The 16654-nt window shown below is 51.1% G+C and overlaps 1 protein-coding gene across 2 annotated transcripts in view; it reads left to right on the top strand.

Annotated features, from left to right (window-relative positions):
* Positions 1-2584: 2584 nt before the first annotated feature.
* CAPN5 (calpain 5) overlaps positions 2585-16654 on the top strand; it is a 60271-nt gene continuing 46201 nt past the window's right edge. For both annotated transcript variants that reach the window (XM_030466558.1, XM_030466548.1), the window contains exon 1: positions 2585-2684. The gene's annotated coding sequence lies outside the window, so the exon portion shown is untranslated. The remainder of the gene's footprint in view (positions 2685-16654) is intronic.

The following is a 16654-nucleotide window of genomic DNA, read 5'->3' as shown; positions in this document are numbered from 1 at the left end:
CACGAACCTTCATAGGAAAAGTCCAGAAGGGTTTTAGGTAATAAAAAACTTGAGGAAAAGGCTTTTGGAGGAGGTGAATCCTCCACGTGATCCATGGTGACCACGTAGAGCTCCAGGTGACACCTCAGTGGGAAGAGGAGCTCCTGCCAGGTCAGTGCTGCTCCAGCCGTGGCCTCTTTTCTAATTTTATCAGCAAAATTTCACTGCATTACTGCAAATATGGGAAGCAGATGTCCTCGAGCTCTCACTCTGTCTTTTCTGTTGTCTAGAAGAGCCTGATTGCTCCTAATTTTGAGCAGGAGAAGTTTAATCTCATCCCTCACAGACGTTTTCTTTCATTGCTCTCCTCTCACCATCTCTTTTGGGCCTAATTTATGGCAAACCCAGAACTCTGCCAATGAAGACCCTGTGTCAAGAGGGGCTGTAAACCCCCCCTGGCTCCTTCCTACCTTGGGGGGCTGCACTTTTGGGTGGGTCATGTCCAAGCCCACAGCTTGGACAGGAGCACCCTGTGCTGGGTTAGGAACTGGCTGGAGGGCCGGGCCCAGAGAGTGGTGCTGAACGGGGCTGCATCCAGTTGGCGGCCGGTCACTAGTGGTGTCCCTCAGGGATCAGTGTTGGGCCCGGTTCTGTTCAATATCTTCATTGATGATTTAGATGAGGGGATTGAGTCCATCATCAGCAAATTCGCAGATGACACTACGCTGGGGGAAGTGTGGATCAGCTGGAAGGCAGGAGGGCTCTGCAGAGGGACCTGGACAGACTGGAGAGTTGGGCTGATCCCAATGGGATGAGGTTTAACACGGCCAAGTGCCGGGTCCTGCACTTTGGCCACAACAACCCCATGGGGAGCTCCCGGCTGGGCACAGAGTGGCTGAGACCAGCCAGGCAGAAAGGGACCTGGGAGTCTGGATTGACAGGAAGCTGAAGAGGAGCCAGCAGTGTGCCCAGGTGGCCAAGAAGGTCAATGGCATCCTGGCCTGGATCAGGAACAGCGTGGCCAGCAGGTCCAGGGAAGGGATTCTGCCCCTGTACTCAGTTCTGGTGAGGCCACAGCTTGAGTCCTGTGTCCAGTTCTGGGCCCCTCAGTTTAGGAAGGAGATTGAGGTCCTGGAGCGGGTCCAAAGGAGGGCAACCAGGCTGGTGAAGGGACTCGAGCACAGACCCTATGAGGAGAGGCTGAGGGAGCTGGGGGTGTTGAGGCTGGAGAAGAGGAGGCTCAGGGGAGACCTCATTGCTGTCTACAACTCCCTGAAAGGAGGTTGGAGCCAGGGGGGGGTTGGTCTCTTTTGCCAGATGACTTTCAACAAGACAAGAGGCCATGGTCTCAAGTTGTGCCAGGGGAGGTTTAGGTTGGAGATTAGAAAGAATTTCTTTACGGAGAGAGTGATCAGGCATTGGAATGGGCTGCCCAGGGAAGGGGTGGATTCTCCGTGTCTGGAGATATTTCAAAAGAGACTGGATGTGGCACTCAGTGCCATGGTCTAGCAACTGCAACGGTGGTTCAAGGGTTGGACTCGATGATCTCTGAGGTCCCTTCCAACCCAGCCAATTCTATGATTCTATGATTCTATGATTTTTTCCCTCTTGGGTATTTATGAGCTGGGAAAGTCCATTTTCCACTGTGGGGTCACAGCTGGCATTGCCACCTTGTCCCACGACACCCATTCCACATCCACCTCCATGGATGTGCCCCCTTCCCCCCCAGCTTCTGATCCCCCCTCCCCAGTGCCTCAGTTTCCCTCTTGCAAAACAGGAAAGGGAAATAACTTTGATCTCAGGCTGGAAATCACATCCTCTTCAAGCCCCACACCATTGCTGATGGGAGGATGTCCCCTTGGCACCCAAGTCCTGTCACCCCTGGTGACTCCTGCACCCTCCATGGGTGATGTCCCAATGCACTCCAGCTGCCTGATGCCTGGCTGGCCCAGGCACAGTGCCCCAGTTTGCCCAGTCTTGGGACCCAAGCAGAGCCACTGGGATCTTATCCCAGTCCCCAGTGCCCCAGTTTGCCCAGTCTTGGGACCCAAGCAGAGCCAGTGGGACCTTATCCCAGTCCCCAGTGCCAAGGTGACGCTGGTCCAAGTGCCAGTGCCTGGAGGTCGTGGTGGCAGCTGATCCAGCCACTGGTCCCAGCTTCCAGGACCCAGCCGGGTGTACCGGTGCCTGGGCAACCCCATCCCAATTTCCCATCGGGGTGGTGCCAGTTCCTCCCTCCCCTTCCCGCTGACGGATCCACTTCCTAGATGATCCCAGGTTTTAGTGCCTTAACCCCATCCTAAATCCCAGTTCCCAGTGGGTTCAACCACACTGCTCTCCCAGTCCCTGGGCGAAGCTCCCTGGATCAGTGCCAACCGATGCCCGCTCGCATTTCGGGCGGTACCAAACCGAATTCCCAGCTACCGAACCCAATTCCCATCAGGGAAGGGAAGCCATTCCCGCTCTTCTTCTTTTTCTTTCTTACTTTTGTGTTGTTTTGTTTGGGTTTTTTTTCCATTATTCCCTGGCACCTCTTTCCCTTTTGGTTCCCGGTACCGGTTCCCGATGCGGTCCCAGCGCAGGCGCGGCCGCTGCCCGCCCCGTCGGGGCGGTGCTTGGGGCAAGGGGCGGGCAGGAGGCGAAGCGCTGCGGGCAGGAGCTCGCCCGGAGCCGCGGTACCGGCATCTGGTACCGGCAACCAGCAGGTAAGATCAGTCCTAACCCTGGGGAGAGAGACAGAAAGGGAGGGGGGAAGCTTTTCCCTACCCCATCCCACCCATCCACCCACCCCCCGCTGCTTCTCCGTCGGTGGGGAGGCGGTTCCGAACCCTACCCCGGGGTCCAGCCACCCCCTCGGGGGATGCTCAGGGCACCTGTGGCTTTGTGTGTGTGTGAGCATGTTGAAAATGGTCTAAAAGGTTGTGTTGTAAAACCCTGTGAGGATGTAAAATAATTTTAGGGGAAAAAAAAAAAAAAAAAAGCCCAAAAGCGAGGCAGCTCCTGCCCGGCTCTGGTGTTGCTGTCCCTGCCTTTAGCGAGCGCTGGCCTGAGGTTTGGTTTTGGGGGATGCTGGAATAGGAGGTGTTTGGGGTCGGTGCAGCTCTGAGTCCCCTCCTTGGGTACTTAAAACCCCGCAGCTGCTCCCAGGCTGGGCTGGGGGAGCCCAAGCTGGACAGAAACTTTCAGCAAGGAGGCCTCGGAGCTGGCTGGAGAGCAGGATTTCTACACTGGAGGAAAAAAAAAAAAAAAAAAAAAAAAAGAAAGAAATCAATCGGAGGTTTCAGTTTTCTTCTTTGTTCCGGTTTTTTGGGACAAACCCAAGGGCTTTTAGTAAGTCGGATGGAAATGAAGCAAGAGAGAGCTCCTACCCCCAGGGCAGCCCAGGCTGCTGCTGGGCACAGGGGACTGATGGATTTCCATGATTTCCAGCCAGGAATATGAAACTGGAATTCTTGTTTCCTAGCGGGTGGGAGGCACTGTCCCTTTCTTTCTGCCCTGAAAAATGTTACTTTGGAGCTGAGAAACCAGCCTGGTGCTTTCTAGCAGTGGTTGTCCCATCAGAAGTAGCTCTGGTCCTCTGTCCTTTGCTTTCTGCCCCAGTGAGCCCAAGCTGCTTGCCTGGCCCTGCAGATCCACCCACGTGTGATGCTGGGGTTTATTACCAATTCTGTGTTACTGATTTAATCACGTTTCTATCTGGATGCTGCCTGATGCTCCCAAACTTGGTGGGGAGTGAGGGCAGACGTGGCAAATGGAGGTGAAAGGAGGGCAGCAAGCACAAGGGGTAGTGGAGGATGCTGTGAAAATATCAGCTGCTTTTCTTGCTGCATCCAGAGAGGACCATGCTGCAGACTTTCCCTGGGGTGCCTTTCCTCTCCATCCATCCATCCATCCATCCATCCATCCATTCTCACATCTTAGACGGTTTGGATCCTCTTCCCAGTCTCAAACTGGTGCCCAGTCGTGCTGAACTGGGGTTATACTGAGGTAAGGGCAACACAGGGGCCCTGCAGCAGCATTTCCCACCCCATACTCTCCACGTAGGTGGTGGGCAGCCCAAGGCAGATGCAGGGAACCTGTTTGGGGTCATGATGCTCAGTAGTGAACTGAGAAAGGACAAGCTTAGGGATGCAGGCATCACCTGTTGGGAGCATCCTTGGAGCTGCCAGAACTGAGGAGGAGGAAAAGCAGCAGAGCCAACCATGGCTGGAGGAGCTGGGGGCTGCTCTGGGTGCTCCCCACTTAGGTCCTGCTCAGTGTGACATCTTTCTAGAGGGACATCTGTCTTGCTGCTCAGCCATTCCCTCTCTGCCCTTCCCAGGGCAAAGCTCCAGCCCTGGGGCTCAGCTCCAGCCCAGGCATTGTAGAACCCAAGAGAGACTGAAGGATGCTCTTCCAAGGAATCTCCACCCTTTAGGAGCTGGATGTGAGGATCTAAACCCCCCTACACACAACCTCTGCAGGGTGTGTGTGTGTGTACAAACATTGCTGTGGGGGTGGGGGTTGGCTCCCAGCCCCTGGGGCTCTGCCAGGAAGGAGCCTTGTGCCAGGAATTGGTTGGGAAAAGCTTCCTCACTGGCAGCAAGAGTTTGAGGATCAAGGATCAGCAGTGAAAGGCAGAGCAGGTTTTGAGGAAGGCAGTGGGGGTTGTTGTAGCCACCTCTGCTCAGAGTAGGAATCAAACCCCTTTTGCCATGGCCAAGGGACACCCTGGGTGACACAGAGAGGCCAGGATCCTGCCCATAAAGGGGTGACACATCAAAAAGGGAGCAAAGTGACATGACCCAGACTCTGCCACCAACCCTTCCAGTCCTTCCTTGTTCTGGCAAGAAATGCCTTAAGCCATCAGCCCCACAAAATCCTTGCTCAGCTGCTGTGGGGTCTGTTCAAGGGACCCCTTTCAGCTGGGGATAGGTGCATGTGGACAACCACCATGAGCACCATAAAGCCCCCAGGATTGAGGGAGGTGGAAACCCAGGGGCTGTGTTGGACTCACCTATAAATTTGATCTCATTTTTAGGCAAAAGCTGCTGATTCAGGTCTCCTTTATCTGATGGGGCTTGATACACTTGGTGCATGTGGGAGTGCATCAGCAGAGAAGACTTCTGCTGAGCCCTAGGGGAGATGGCAAAGGACACCACATTAACCCCATGCAGGAGAGTTTAGATCTGTTTAAATCCTTTAAAAGGAAGACCAGAGCTCATTCTCATTTTCCATGCCAATATTTACCTGCAAACCCAAGGTAGCACCATCCCTATGGGGTGGGTGAGATGCTCAGCCAAAGGGAAGCAGCTTCCCTCAAGGATGAGTTGCAGGAGGGTGGGGATGTCCTCTAGGACATTCACCAGGTGCTGTCTGGATTTTGTGCTACGTTTGGGGGTTGAAGCAGGGTGGGGGCTGTTTTGGCCGTGGGTGCCTTGGGGTGGGTGGCAAAAAGGAGAAGGGAACCAGGCAAAGGGTGTGGGTGCAACAAGGGTAGGGAAGAGTTAATGTGGAAGGACCAGGCTGGGAGATCTGGTGCTTGAGAGGGATTAACTCAGCCTGGAGCAGGTGCAGGAAAACAGGGCTCCCAGGCTGAGCAGAGGGATGGAGAGCTTTTATCCTGGAGGCTATAAAAGCCCAGGAAAACAAAGGCAGAGAGAGGATGTGCTTGCTGCCTATAAATACATCCAAGGGGTGAACAACCAAGGAGGCTGAAGAGCTGGTTTGCCTTGGTGAGGGGGACAAATTGGTGTGAATTCATTAGCTTGGGAGGCTCTGCATCTGCATCTCATCAGAGGAGGGTGGGGAGTGTTAATTAGGGCTCATCACATCTCTTCTGGGGTGCTTGCCTGTGATGGAAAGAGGGTTTGGGGCTTGTCGAGGTAGGAAGTCAAGATTCCCTCATCCAGACCCCTTGTCCTGGTATCTCCTTTGGGAAGGGCTGAGTGGGTCTCTCCACCAGACCAGGAAGATAAAACCCAGCCATGTCACCAAGCTAATTTTTTCTCTTTGATTTTGCCTCAGAAAAAAATAATAAAGTAATAATAATAATAATAAAAATCTAATCCAGCTCTTCTTTCCCTGGTTGCTGCACAGATTAATAACAAAGCATCGATGCTTTAAGAAGGCTTTGGATCTGATCCCAAGAGGAGATTTAGGCAGCATTTGTGCTGGGATATGATGAGACGAAGAACGGGTGCAGCCTCTAAATCTGTTCATGCTTGTGCATTCATTACCAAATCATTTGGGCTCATCCAGAGGTGCCAAGACCCTTCTCATAACACTTACTCCAAGCAGGGCAGCAGCAAGTTATTATCTGGTAAAGGAGAAGGATGCAGCTGTGCCTTGAAGGCTGGGATGAGAGACACTCCCTCCCTCCATCCTTTCTAGAGATGTCACCTCCTTTATCTGCAGCTGTCTGGAGCTGAAACCTCTTCCATACCTGCAGGAGGGTTTCAGCCCATAGAGAGGCATCCATCATCATTTGCCCATGGACCATACTTGGGTACCATTTATTTGCTGCTGTCTTCCTATTTCCTGCTATCTTTTTGCTCTTCTGAGCTGCCCATGGAGTGCAAAGGCTCCAAGTGACCTGTTTAGGTGTCCCTCCATCTCCTGGCCCAGGGGCAGGGGCAGGGATAGAGAATGAGGTGTGGCAATTACTCCATCTCTGCTCACTTCCACTTGATTACCCAGGGAGAAAGGGCCAGGCTCTGGGCTGCAGAAAAGGGAGACAGCCCCACTGGCTTCATGGGAGCTCTTTTTCTTTCACCAGTGGAGCATCTCTCTGGCTTCAGCATTAACCCTTCCCGTGCTCTCAGCTCTCCCCTTTGCACCACGGGGCTTTTTCATCCCTGGGAGGTTCTTGCTAAATTAGCTCATGGTCTTGGAAATGCCCTCATTCTGGTGCCTCAGTGTAAGGGTGACTTCTTGAGGTTGTGGTGGAAGGAGGAATGGTTGCCATTGAGTTTTTCACACCCTCTGGAAAATAAAAAAAGTCCTTCCAGTTCTGGGACCAGAGAAGCTTCAACAGCTTTTGCCTTTCTGCACAAGGCCATCAGTTTTCAGCCAATACTGCAGATTTTTGGGCTTTGGGGATCTTCCTGTGCTGGATCTTGACAGATGATACCCCTGCAAAGCCGTGCTGGGAGCCTGAAGGGGTTTGCAGCATGTAGGTCAGCAAACTCACTCCTTTGGGCCTGATCCAGCCCTTCAGAGGAGCTTGGGCTGAGCTCCTCATCCCCTCCAGCTCGTGCATCCCGCAGGCATCTTTCATGTTCTCCAAGGAGTACATCCCAATTCAATAACATTTTGATGCATTTTACCTTAAAAGACTCCTCCAGCACAGAAAAGCTCTCCCTGCCCCTTGCTTTGCCCTTGTCCAAAAATGACCAATTTTAGTCCTCCCATCACCCATCTGAGCATCATCTCTGCTCTCCCGTGTCCTGCAGTTCCAAACAGTCGTGGATGTAGGTTGTGGAGAAAGGGAACTGTCAGCTCCTGACCCCCTTAACCTTGCCTGTCCCTGGGAGGCTGGAAACCTCAGCAGGGAGCTCTGAAATGATGCCTGGGAGGGGGCTTCTTCTCCCAGCCACACAGGGATCTCCTTTAGCTCATGGGACGAATCATCTCCGTGGTTTATTCCATCATCCTCACCCCTGCTTTATTCATTGAAGGTTTATCCCATAACCTGGCCTTAAGTTATCAGGCAAGATTGCAGCAGGGCTAAGGTTTTACCACAGAAAAATTTCTTTTAATTGAGTTACAACATGACAGGCAGCAGGTTTGTCTGATAGCTGGGTGAAAAAGGACAGGTTACTGCTCCTGCCTGGCCTTCACTTAAATCAAGATTAATTCCTCAACCCATGTTTTTCTTCTAATTGCTGGGTTTGGGCTTTTTTGTTAGATCTCTAGATAATTCCTAGAGTTGTATTCCCTGGGTGAGAAAACACATCCCACCCTTGCAGTGAGCACCCTGCATCCCACCTTACGTTGTGTTCCTACTTGTTGAAGGTTCCCTGTTCCTTTGTGCAGGATGCAGGTAGCTCTGGTTGACTCCATCCTGATCTGTTCTACCATTGCCCCCAGCCCCTCCATGAAGAAGAAAGATGCAGATGGGTCTGGTTGATGGTTGATTCCATCCTGACCTTCTCCACTATTGCCCCAGTCCCTCCATGAAGAAGAAAGATGCAGATGGGTCTGGTTGATGGTTGACTCCATCCTGACCTTCTCCACCATTTCCCTCAGTCCCTCCATGAAGAAGAAAGATGCAGATGGGTCTGGTTGAAGGTTGATTCCATCCTGACCAGCTCCACCATTGCCCCCAGTCCCTCTTTAGAGAGGAAAGAGCCCCAGGTTGTTGCTCAGGCTTTGGAGTTGGGTTGGTTTATTTTTTTGCAAGCCACACCTTGGTAAGCAAGAGCTTCCCACAAAGTTTTTGCAAGCTTGCTGCTCTGAAGGCCTTGCAGAGCTGGTCCTACCAGTTGTCTGAGCATGTGTAAACACTGAGTAAGGATTGCTCCAGGGTGGTGAAGGGAGGTGAGGTCTCTGGACTTGCATTGGTAAAAGCTGCAGTGCAAACTGCACAAAGTTTGTGCAGCATGAGGGTGTCTACAGAGATAAGGAGGTCTACAGAGATAAGGAGGGAGGGTTTCCTTGTTGGGAGAGGGTGCAGAGGCTTCATTCCCAGCCTGGAGCTGCTGTCCTCCATCCAGCCTTGCTCTGTGTTCCCCTGCTCCACGTTAACCCTGCTGTGATAACGTGCCCTGAGCCACCTCCTGCAGCTCACCTGGTGCCTGCTTCAGCTTTGGGCAGAGTTTCCAGACAGACACGGGACCAGTACCAGATATTTTTGTTGGAGTAAGAGCAAAGATGATGGATCCTGCTGCCAGGAGTGATGGCAGGAGCAAGCACCAGCTGTGCTGGGCAGCAGCAGAGCAAGAGAGCTTCAGAAGAGGGAAGTTCCTCCTCAGGAAGAAATCTTTTGATTTAAGTGGATGGTTGCTTCTTTATGGTGTCTTTGTAGGGGTTTTGCTGCTTATGATGCCTGTAATCCCCCTGAGGGTTGTCCCTTAGGAGCAGCCCCAGGAGTGTGAGTGCCATAGGGCAGTGGATGCTCTCAGAGGAGCAGGGATTTGGGATTTTGCCTCCAAACTGGAGGTTGGAGTTGCAGTGAGAGCAGCAGGGGTTTGAGCTCACTGGTCATGTTTTGGCTTGGATTCAATGGCTTTAGACTGGAAGAGGGGAGATTTTGATGACATGTTAGGAAGAAATTCTTCAGTGTGAGGGTGGTGGAACCCTGGCCAAAGTTCCCTGGAGAAGCTGTGCCTGCCCCATTACTGGAGGTTTGAAGTCCAGAGTGAAGGGGACTTGGAGTGACCTGGGCTGGTGGGAGGTGTCCCTGCCTGTGTCAGCAGGGTTGGGACTTGATGATTTTTAAGGCCCCTTCCCACCCAAACTAGTTTGGGGTTCCATGATCCTGTTCTCTGGTCCTGTAGGATCCATCTCCCTTGACTCAGTCTCCTCCAGAGCAGCTGCAGCCCCGTTATCTCTTCTGCTCCTTGGGCACGAAGCTCTTCATCTTCTGAAGTTCAATTGCTTTAATTATCCCAGAGGCTGCAGAAGCTACTGAAGGCAGAGCATTTGCATGGAGACGTGCTGCAATTTATCTGTGCTAATGATGAGTTTTCTGAATGAATTTTCTGCTTACCCAAACCTCTTAAGCAGACATCCTTGTCACCCAGAACAGCCAAAAAAAAAAAAAAAAAGCTTCCTGGGCTGCGTCAAGCAATGCTCTGTGACTCTTCTGTCCTCTCCTCTAGCCATGTCACAGAGGTACAGGTCTGTCTTTAGACTCCAATGTTTTTGCCCAGCTGGCAAGAAAACCACTGCCAGGGTGTTGATGTGGTGCGAGGCTTCCAGTGGAGTCAGTGTGACAGGATTTAAAAGAAGCTGGTCCAGACATTCCATTAGAAGCCCTGAATAAATAATAGAAATGTGTGTTCTGTCCACTCTTGCAGAGAGAGCATCATCTTTTTAAAATTATCTTTAAAAAATTCTTAATACAAACAGTTATTAAAATGGATGCTGAGGAGGCCCCAGCACTCCTCATACCTCATGGGGCTGGTGGTCTGTGTTCAGAAGGATGCACATGTAGGATGACAGCTCTGTTGGGACACAGAAGGTCTGGGTGTCTCCATAGATAGAGGTGGCTCTGTTCTACATCTGCAACCCTGCGTTTCCTTAGGATGTGTTTGTCCTGTGCTTGAAAACCTCTGTGAGAGCCATGCTGGGATTGAACACAGACCTCGTTTGATGGTGCCAGCCCCACACCCTTGTGCTACTCAGTCCTGGCTTTGGCTGCTTGTGTAGAAACCCAGGAGAGCCCTGGTAAAGGTTCTTGCTGTCAGAAAGGTTGTTTTGGGGAGGAAACTCCAGGGCTCCTGAGTGAGAGCAGGAGTGATTTGTTGGTGCTGGTGCCCTGTGCTGCTCCTTGCAATTATTAACCAGGGTCATGGCCAGGGTGCTGGGGTATGTCTCCAGGGGCTGAGCACTGGCCAAACCTATTAACTCACCTTTCTTCTGATGAGCTACAAAGGTTTTTAACCCTGTTATGGCCTGGAGAACAATCACAGAATCAGAATGGTTTGAGTTGGAAGGGATGGGGCAGCCACAGCTTCTCTGGGCAACCTGTTTCAGCGTCTCACCATCCTCACAGCAAAGATTTTCTCCCTCATATCTATTCTAAATCTCCCCTTTTCTAGTTGGAAATCATTCCTCTTCACCCTGTCACTCCATGTCCTTGTGAAAAATCCCTCCCCAACTTTTCTGTAGCTCCTTCAGGTGCTGAGAGGCTGAACAAGCCTAACATAACATGCTTGAATAGCACCTGGGGACTTGTTTGGGGGGTACCCAAAACTGAGCCCCTAAAGTCTCCCCAAACCATGAGTGGATTGGGATGAGCTAGACCCAGATTTGAACATTTTCAATTCCTCTCTGTTCTTTTGTCCAAAGCTGCCTGCATGGAGACAAGTAACAGCCTTCTCCTTTCAGCTGCTTTTGGGTCTGTCCTTCTGCTCTCTCCTTCTGCTTTTCTCCCACCCCTGTCCCTGCTCCTCCTGCATCTCTCTGACCTCCTAAGTTTGCCAGTCCTGGTGGGAGATGCTGCTGCCATCAGCTTTGCTCTGAGCTTGTTTCTCCTGCCTGTGCCAGGATGCCTTCAGACATATGTCCTGGTCCCACCTGACCTCACTGTCTGTGTTGAGCAGAAGGGCCAGGCTGGCTGGTGCCACGATTTGCGTGCAACCCTCTTGCCAGGCACAACTTGTCACCAACACAAGGTTATTAAAGTGTTGACAGTGCAGGGCTGTCCTTTCTTCCTGCAGCTCCCGTTTGCAAAGGGTGACTCAGCTCTGCAAGGAATGAGGAACTCCAGAGGTGTCCCCAGTGGGAGTTATCCAAGGGAAAGGGAGCTCCTGGCCATCACACCCGGCTGGCTCCAGCAGGAGATGGGGTGTCCAAGGATGCCCAAACCCTCCTGTTAACCCCATCCTTCCCAGGAAAAAAAATCCTATATCTGAACTCTGCAGCTGCACACTGGCCAGCTGTGTCTCTCCCTGTGCTGTCTTCTTAGGGTTAAGGAATAAAGGAGCAATGTTTGGGAGGGAAAAAAACAGAATAAAGCAAATGTGATAAAGATCACCATGCATTGCTGGAAACAGCCTCCAAATGCTGGCTGATTGCAAATGCAATCTTTTAAATGAAAGATTACTTTTTTCTTGTGTTTTTTGCAGTAATAGGCAGCTATTAGCAACTTCCTCTGCAGCTTTCAGAGTGCTTTATAGAAGGGATCAGGACCCAGGTAGGTGGAGGGGGATGCTTTCTCCCACTCCACGGAGGAGGAGGAGATGTCATCAGGGAGCATGGGTCATAATGCTTGCAAAAAGATGTCTAATAGAATCATAAAATCATTCTGGTTAGAAAAGACCTTTAAAATCATAAAGCTCAACCACTAACCTACCTCTAGTGAGCAGCTAAACCATGTCCCTCAGCACCACCTCTTCATGGCTTTTAAACACCTCCAAGGATGCTGATTCAACTACCTCCATGGGCAGCCTGTTCCAGAACCTGACAACTCTTCCAGTGGAGAATTTTCTCCTTATATCCGGTCTAAACCTCCCCTGGCACAACTTGGGGCTGTTTCCTCTTGTTCTATTGCTTGTTCCTTGGGAGAAGAGACTGAACCCCATCACTACAACCTCCTCTCGGGGAGTTGCAGAGATCCAGAAGGATCAGCCTTCTTTTCTCCAGGCTGAACACCCCCAGCTCCCTCAGCTGCTCCTGCTCAGATTTCTGCTCCAGACCCTTCCCCAGCTCCATTCCTCTTCTCTGGACACACTCCAGCCCCTCAATGTCCTTCTTGTCATGAGGGACCCAATACTGACCCCAGAATTTGAGGTGCAGCCTCCCCAGGGCCAAACACCAGGGCCAAGCCCTACACCAGTCCTGGTGGCCACACCAGTGCTGATACAAGCCAGGATGCTGGTGGTCTCTTCTTGGCCACCTGGCTACATAGCTGTGGGTTTACTCATTCAGAACAAACAACCCTTAAACCATCAGGATTTTTTCCAGGCTAAATCCACTCCAAGTTTTTGGAGGGGGGACAGTTCATCCCCATGTGCACTCACACAAGGTTAACCCTCTGTGTTCAGGTGTCCAGATTCAGCCCCCCTGCAAATCACTGACAAAAATCAGTGCTTGATGTGAGTGTAATTAAGAACACAAATGGCTGTTTCACCTTTGGCCCAGTGAAGCTTTTAGCTCTTAGATGAGAGCAGAGATACAACAAGATAAAGCAGAGAGATAAAAGCCAGCAAGGAACATTTGGTCTTCCGTTCTCCAGTAGTTTTTCTTTCAGTGAGTATCCCCTGTACATGCTCAGAAATCTGCATTTTGGCTAAAGCAGCTGCTTTTAGCTGGAAAGACACCCAGCAACATCTGCTCAGCAACATCTGGAGATGAACTACCTGTGACTTCCCATAGGAATTGTCTCCCCTTGTAAACCGCAGTCACTTTCAGGAGAAATAATGTTTGGTTTGCCAGCTTGCATCAGTGTGGCCTCACCTTCCAGTCCTTGGGGACACTGCTAATGCAGGATGTGGGCAGTGCTGCTGGCTCTGGGCCATGCCACTTGGAGTTCAGAGCAAAGCTGTGGTGGATACCCAGGTAGGAGCAAGGGAAGAGCTTTGGGAATGCAGCTCAGACCTTCCAGGGACCACATGCTGCTGGTCCTGATGGACTTGCAATGGGACTGCCACTTTGTAGCCCATTTTTTGAGGGTTTTCTTTGTTCACAGAGATGTTGGGTAAGAGGAATGGAGGATGTGTCTTGTGGTGGGTGTAGAGAGTGACTTGCTGTTTAACTGCATCTTTCCTGTGTCCTTTTGTTGGCAGAGTTTCCTCCACTGAGCTGCACTTCTGTGTTGGTAGGCAGGAGCCTGTCAATAGGACACCCAAGGAGACTGGAAGAAAATTATTTTAATAACATTTTTACCAAAAGCCTGGCAGCTCTGAACACCCTGCTAGTGGGCTGCCAGGTTGTAGATGGCCCCCATCTACAAGGGGTTGGGGTTTGAGCAACCACATTCCTTGTTTTCCTACGTTGTCTTCTTGGCCCATCCTATGCCTTTGCACTCTGATATGGAAAATGTCTCCAGTTTAGTGAGAACAGAGCTGGAAAACAGGTCAAGCAGATCCTATCCCCTAAGGACAAAGTGTTTTGTCTGACCTCAGGGCAGACAGTTCCAGGATCCCCAAGCAAGGAGCCCTTTGCTCCTTCCTGGCTGTGGATGATGCAAGTGCAGTGAGCCCAGAGGAAAGGATGAGGTTTGTGGGGGTGGAAGGAAGAGTTTTCCAACAAGTGTTTGGTCCTGAGCACTTTCAATCCTTTTTTCCCTGTTGCAGAGCTGGGGAAAGTGATCATTACCAGCTGGAAGGAGCCTGAGAGATGCTGGAGGTGAAAAGGGGGAGCCCACAACAACCCTGAGTCATAAATCTGGCTTTGTCCTCCAGCAAAATAGTTTCCTCTTTAACTCCTTCATGGCCAAACTGAGGTTGGGCTCAGATCACTCTTCCCAAAAATTCAGCCCTGTTGAGAGTTGTGAGGGCAGATTCCCCTCCTTGCTCACACAGGAACACTTCCAAGGGTCATTAATTCAAGCCAGGAGTGAGAACACCCAGTTCCTGGGCTCCTGGAGCACCCTAACTTGGTGGAAGAAAGCAAAGAGTAATTAGGCAGCCCTGGAGCATTTTAAGGTGGTGGCAGGGAAGCATGAAATGATACAAGTTAGAGGGAGTAATGAATTTTAACACTGCCCTGAGAACATTCCCCCTGCCCTTTCCTTTTAAATTCTTTTGCAAGGTGTTTAGGGATTGGCTTTTTTTTTTTTTTTTTTTTTTTTTTGTGTATGTAGGTTTTTGGGGGTTTTGTTTTTTGTTGCTGTTGATTTTTTTTGGTGGTATTTTGGGGTTTTTTTGGTTTTATTTTGTTTTTTAAAGAAAAGAAATGATCCTGAACAGTATCCCTGCTCCTTCTGCTTGGCCTTTCCCTTACAACTCAAAGCCACCTCCAGCCTCTGATGTGAGAGCAGCCTGGCAGCAAGGACAGATGGCTCTCGAGGTGACAGTCACCACGGGGTGGGGATGGCAGGGTAAGGAGTTTGGCCCTGTTCCCACAGGCAAATTTGGGCTGCAAATTTGGGCTCCTTGGCCAGGAGGACCACGGTCTTGTCCTCATAGGGATGGACATTGTCCAGGGCATCTGCTGGAAGCTGCTGTTGCAAGGGTCATTGGAAAACACAGCTCCAAGCTGTCCTTGCAGTAATTTTATGAATGAGCAGCCAAGTGCCAGCCCTGGGCCATGGGAGAGGCTGTGGAGGAATGTGCAGCATCTCCTGCATCAAACCCAAAACTTCTGTCTTGACTCGAGTGGGGCATTTACCAGGGCACCATCCCTCCTACCCCTCCTCTCCAGGCTCTCTTCCTAAGTCTCCCTGGTTCTTTCTGCCCAACCTCACCTGGAAATGTCCTTTCCCACCCATCAGCTCATTCACCAGTCCAGGGAGTTCATCTCTGTGTTGGTGTGAGCAGAGAAGGATGCTCTCAGCCTGGTGGGAGCCTGCAGAAGGCAGCTGCCAACCAACCTTTCACAGTGCTGCTGCTTTACCTGGGGCTCTCTGTAGCAGCCAGTGCTGTCATTGGGAAAATCCTACCTGGTGGTCATTCCAAAGGAGCTCATTCACTCCTGAGATGTCCCCAGGACCACCCTGGGGACATCTCCCCTGTCCTTCACATTCTTCCTTTCCTGGAGATCTGGAGACAGTCTGGGTGCTGGGTGCCTTCCCCGACTGCTCAGAGAGGCTGTGTGCATTTCTACAAGGAGCAAACCTGGTGTGTTATACAGATTTTGATCCTGGGGCATTGTTGGTTGATGAAAAGCTGGGCATGAGCTGGCAATGAGCCAAGGAAGGGGTGGTTTGGGGTTCACTTGAGCTCTGATGCTGCTCATCAGGCTGATAAATCCCCTCAGTTCTGCTCTGCAGAAGTGTTCTCACCTCTGCCAGGACACCAACCTGGGTGGGGGATGCTCTTGGAGGTTTCTTCTGAGGGTGTTGAGGTAGCTCTCAGACCCCTCCTGGCCTTCAGCTAATCCTAGAAATTCATTAGCAAGAGATGTGCCCCAGCTCCTACACTGCTGCCCAGCTGTAAGTGGTGCTGTAATCCCTGGGATTTTGGATATTTCCAGATTAGCTTCTTCCAATCAGTCTTCATTACCATTGCCTTGTCCCTCAACATGCAGTGATTGAAAGTGCCCGTGGATGTTCAGCACACTGAGCATGTAGAATCATGGAATTGTTTTGGCTGGAAAAGACCTTGAAGATCATCCAGTCCAACCATTAACCCAGCACTGCCAAGCCCATCATTGACCCAGTGGTTCTGCTCCTCAGCACCACATCTCCACAGCTTTGAAAGCCCTCCAGGGATGGGGTCTCCACCACTTCCCAGGCAGCCTGGGACCTGATAACCCTTTCAGTGAAGAAATTCTTCCTAATATCTAATCTAGACCTCCCCTGGCACAACTTCAGGCTGTTTCCTCTTGTTTTATCACTTGTTTGTCAGGAAAAGAGCCCCACACCCACCTTGCTGGTTCCTACACATCCCAGCTCAGGCCAGCTCTTTGGTTGCATCTGTCACCTGGATGTGACATCCTTAGTTTTGCCATGGGTGATGCTGGAGACCACAGCTGGCACTGCCTGACACACAAATCCCCATTTCTTTAGGAAATCAAATGAGGTGTTCCCACTAAGGTCATTAATGGCCAACTTTTTTTTTTAAGGACATCTCATTTGGAGGTGAGAGAAGGATTCCACGGAGCTGTTATAAATCAATACAGAAAAAATTTAGCAAAAGAGTTCAGCAGGAAGGTCTGCAATTTGCTAAAGGGAAACAATATAGACCTCCCTCTTCCCCTGTGCCTGCTGTGGGGACAAAGGGACTCGTCCCTGCAGGGATGAGGACCTGACCAAAGTGGTTGCTACCCAGTGACCAAACATCAGGGGTGATGGAGAGGTAATGTGCTCTCTCTTGGGGGGGCATTTGGGCAATGGTTTCCTGCTGACTTCTGGAACTGCTGAATT

Source organism: Calypte anna, chromosome 1 (assembly GCF_003957555.1).
Source record: "Calypte anna isolate BGI_N300 chromosome 1, bCalAnn1_v1.p, whole genome shotgun sequence".
Taxonomy (NCBI): Eukaryota; Metazoa; Chordata; class Aves; order Apodiformes; family Trochilidae; genus Calypte; species Calypte anna.
This window is presented reverse-complemented; position numbering and strand designations above follow the sequence as displayed.